Source organism: Nicotiana tabacum, chromosome 23 (assembly GCF_000715075.1).
Source record: "Nicotiana tabacum cultivar K326 chromosome 23, ASM71507v2, whole genome shotgun sequence".
NCBI lineage: Eukaryota > Viridiplantae > Streptophyta > Magnoliopsida > Solanales > Solanaceae > Nicotiana > Nicotiana tabacum.
Window position 1 is genome coordinate 135,662,853 of NC_134102.1, and position 4,981 is coordinate 135,667,833.

The 4,981-nt window shown below is 37.8% G+C and overlaps 1 non-coding gene across 1 annotated transcript; it reads left to right on the forward strand.

The window, feature by feature from the left end:
• Positions 1–1,158: 1,158 nt before the first annotated feature.
• LOC142177728 (5.8S ribosomal RNA) lies at positions 1,159–1,314 on the forward strand. Its single transcript, XR_012706287.1, has one exon. It is a non-coding gene; the product is annotated as a 5.8S ribosomal RNA (ribosomal RNA).
• The last annotated feature ends 3,667 nt before the right edge of the window (positions 1,315–4,981 follow it).

Consider the following 4,981-nt stretch of genomic DNA (forward strand, 5'->3'; position numbering starts at 1 on the left):
AGTTGTATTTAGAGGTTCATTTTCTAGCAAACTCAGTAGAGCTTATGACTTGTACTACTGAATTTTGGGATTGTAAATTCGTATTGGGATTTCTAGTTCGTATTTGTTAGATGTTAGTTAAATATTGTTATTATTTCAGTAAATGTTAGGCTTACCTATTCGCTAAGACTAGGTGCCATCACGACATCATACAGAGGGCACTTATGCAGAAAAAAGAATAAAGGATTCAGCCAGCTCACTCTATCCTTTACAAATTTAGTTATACAGAGAATGTAGTATTGTGGTACCAAGCTAAAGAAACCCGAATAATACTAAAGAAAACTTTTTTTTTATACAGATGTAGGAAACAATTTCAAAATATATGCTTTGGTTTCAAGCACCGTGAACTTTTCCCCCCTCTCTAATTACATCCACAAAGACAACCACACAATGTCACACAAAAAACAATTTTCGTCCAAAGACACTGTGTTTTCTTGATTTCAATTCATCTGTGCCAAAATAAAATTTGAGCTGCAAACAATTCCATAAATAAAAAAATCCTAAATTAAGTCTTGTTGAGTATCAGCCTCCGATTTAGCACCTACAAGAGTCGTAGCCTTCGATTTAGCATACATCACCCATGGAATTGCAAAATAAAAAAAGTAATGATAGAACATAGAAAACCACGGAAGTCCAATACTCAGCATGCTTAGAGTTTAAAAACACAGTTTTACCACTCGATTTAACAGACACTTGCCATAAGATTGCAAAGTTAAAAATCATATAGAGAACCCAAAAGAAGATAGAGCAGAAATTAAAAGAAGAGAAAAAGGATCTGGGGGAAAATTAGAGGAAAAGCATGGGAAAGAACCTACAACAATCACTGAACTTCAGAATCAAAAGTAACAATGATGAAGAGAACCTAGAAGAAACACAAAATGGAAAAAGAACGAAGGAAAAAGAAGAAAAAAGATATGTGCAAATTGATTGAAAGCATACCTGCAGCTAGATTTGTGCACGAAGATCTGAGAATCACTCTCAAAATCTGAATTAAAGGAAAACCTAATACTCCCTATGTTTTCTGCTAAAAATACACGAGGAATACTAAATTGAAAGCCTCCCTCTCGCGCCCCGTTCGCGGTGCGCGCGGGGGACTTATGCTTCTTTTGAAATAGAAATGACTCTCGACAACGGATATCTCGGCTCTCGCATTGATGAAGAACGTAGCGAAATATGATACTTGGTGTGAATTGCAAAATCCCGTGAATCATCGAGTCTTTGAACACAAGTTGCGCCCGAAGCCATTAGGCCGAGGGCACGCCTTCCTGGGCGTCACGCATTGCCTCCGCACACCGCGCCCAGACTCATGGTCGTGGTGGTGTCGTGGGACGGATACTGGCCTCCCATGCGCTCCAAGTGTGCGGTTGGCCTAAATGTGAGTCCACTACGACGGACTTCACGACAAGTGGTGGTTGAAACTCAACTCTCGTAATATCGCGGCTCCAACCCGTCGCATGTTTGGGCTCCCCGACGCTAATTGCGCTTAGGTGCTCCGACCGCGACCCCAGGTCAGGAGGGACTATCCGTTGAGTTTAAGCATATCAATAAGCGGAGGAAAAGAAACTTACAAGGATTCCCCTAGTAACGACGAGCGAACCTGAAACATCCCAGCCTTAGAATCGGGCGGCTCCGTCATCCGAATTGTAGTCTGGAGAAGCGTCCTCAACGGCGGACCGAGCCCAAGTCCCCTAGAAGGGGGCGCCAGAAAAGGTGAGAGCCCTGTTGTACCCGAACCCTGTCGCACCACGAGGCACTGTCTACGAGTCGAGTTGTTTGGGAATGCATCCCAAATCGGGCGGTAAATTCCGCCCAAGGCTAAATACGGGTGAGAGACCGATAGCGAACAAGTACCGCAAGGGAAAGATGAAAAGGACTTTGAAAAGCGAGTCAAAGAGTGTTTGAAATTATCGGGAGGGAAACGGATGGGGGCCGGCGATGTGCCCCGGTCGGATGTGGAACAGTGCTGAGCCGGTCCGCCGATCGACTCGGAGCATGGACTAGCGTGGATTGGAGGCAGCCAAAGCCCGGGCTTTTGATACACTCGTAGAATGTCGTCTCCTTGATTGTGGTAGGCAGCGCGCGTCTCTGGCGTGCTTCGGCATCTGTGCCCTCCGGGCGCTGGCCTGTGGGCTCCCCATTCGACCCGTCTTGAAACACGGACCAAGGAGTCTGACATGTGTGCGAGTAAACCCGTAAGGCTTAAAGAAGCTGACTGGTGGGATCCCCTGAGGGGTAATTGTTTTAACTAGAAATAAGAATTTCAATATCTGTAAGTCCATGTTTAATTTTTTTTCTCTATTTCCTCCTTAAGAGCTTTATGAGTATAATTTTTCTCTACAAAATGAAAGGCCCAATTCAGTTTTGTGGTCACAAAATTAAGGGGTATTATTATTTTTAGCCCGCGCCAGAAATTATTTATATCTGATAGCCGAAAAAGTGTATAAAATTTGTATAATTATTATATATAATATACAAAATGTATTATTTTAATTTTTTTTTTGAGAGTAAGACAAAAGTTTAAAATATTAAGATTAAACCTAAAAAAAATATTTTCACTAAAATAGTATAGTATTTGGGTGTGGTAAAAAAACTAGTTGTTCACATATATTACTATAAAAGATGTTGCAGACACAAAAGAGGTAAAGAAAAAATTAACTACAGAAAGTAGCTCATCCACAAGAGGCAACAAACAGAACCAGAAACTCCTGCTAAGAAAAAAAGAAGGTTCGTAAACTCTGTCTTTACTTTTCATTCTTCGGCAGTAAAGTGTAACAACTTTCAATTCATTACACTCTTTAACATAAAGAACAAATAACTCGAAGAAACTTCCGGTATAAAAAAAAGGGCACATTGCATCCCGTTCTATTTTCATTGATGAAACTTTTGTCTGCTAACCTACATCTTCTTCTTTGCAAAAAGGGCAGCTGCAAAAGCTTTGGACTATCAGTTGCTTGTACATACATCTTCTGATGGCCACTATGCCTGTGTGTCAAAGGTAATGCAATTGATAGCCAGCCACTATTTCAAGTTACCAAATAAACTTTGCCACTTGCCATTACTCAGGGGCGGATCTACGTTGTAAGTTAGGGGTACAACGGCACCCGCTCGCTTCGCTAAAATTTCTACCATATATATAATATCTCTGTAAAAAACGTATAAATGCATAGAATGACACCCAAAAGTCACAAAGTGGAAGTGGGTGCCATTGGTTTAGCCTTCCCTTTGAAGGTTTTTCTTGGCATCAAGAATGCAAGTTCGATTCCCTGTTGGAGCAACTCCTTTGATTTTTCCTTTTTTCTACTTATTAGGATTTCTTTTATTTTTAGTTGAACCCTAGTGCCTCATATCTTTTTCTTCTTTTTCGGTTCTTTCCCTCCTTTTATTACTTGTTAAGTCTCTTTTCTTTATTTTTTTAACTTTCAGTCCTCATTTTGTTTCTATCATTATACCTTACTTTATAAACAATTATTTTCTATAGTAATTTTAATTGATTTTAATTAGAATATAGTTTCTTTATTTTTAATGAAACGATATTAATTTATATATTGGAATATAATTTGAGCAATATCTTCTATTGGGTTTTGAAAAAAATTAAATGGCTTGATTGATAGTCGTTTTGAGTTGAATATCATAGGTTGAATGTTGAAGGTTTTTCTTTGAAAATAATTATCATATAACTCAACAATTAAGATGAAAAAATAAACAAAGAACAATACAAGTAAATTAATCTAGTCAAACAAAGAATATAGTGTAGTTAAGGTACCCTTTAAGCAAATATTTATATTGGAGGCGCTCTTTCATGAAATGTTATTTTTCTTTTGCATTTTTATTTAGAATGTGTTTAAATTAAGCGTTAAAAATTTGAACTAAAATCGAATTTATTTGCTTTGTGAATGAAAGGCCTATTCAAATTAACCAAAAACTAACCGAACCGACCCATTATTCCTAATCTGTCTTTATAGCTACTGACATGTATACTGTATGCATAATATGGTGACACCTGCAACCTTCGAATCCTGGATCCGACTCTGGCATTACTAACATCCCTTTTGTTTCAAAAATTGCAGAAAAGATGGACAATGCGCGTTTATGCAACTTTATGGCTTGTACATTTGTATTTTGCTAGCCAATAAAGCATATTAGTCATCTGATGTAAAATTTGGTTGCGGGAAGACTGAACAATAAATCTGATCTCCCTTTTGACTTGAAGTTGTTCTCTTATTTCAAGAATCTATAAAATTTACTATGCGTTTTACTAACTCAACTAGAAATAAAGTTACTGTTTGATTCCTTGTTGGCTCTGCTCGGCGAACGTATACTTGCATCTGCCTGTCACTTCACCAAACAAATTCTGTAGCAGGAATTTGCCTAGCGAGTTCTGTAGCAAGAACTAACCTCCTTTTTCTGTAGCAACAGTAAAGATATCATAGTCTGTACGACGGATAGGATATTGTAACATAGAGTTTTATGGTTATTTGCTTCGGATGAGCTGTAAAAAATTAATTAATAAGAACGTCAATTGCAGTACTTAAGAAATTTCTTATCATTTTTTCCGTACTTTCTTATGCCTCTGTAGTCCATCTGAAATTTTCTTACATGCCACTAATTAAGAATATTTAATATGAATATCTCTTTTCTAGGAAATTGAATTTGGTACCAGCTAAGGGCCTCTTTGTCGAGGACACAATGAAGATGTTAGATTGTAGTGGCAGAAAGATTTTATGTGAAATGTTTTAGCCTTGAGGATGAATAAGTCGCATTTGAGATGATAAAGTATCGCCAGCTATGATTAGTTATAGTAACTTAAAGTATAATATTTTCAGGTGCGTTGCATCATATCGTGTTAATATGTAGATAGTTTATATGTAAATAGATTACTCTTTTATCTTTTTCTGCAAGCACATATCATCCCTGAATTGACTTTTGTACAACTTGAACAATC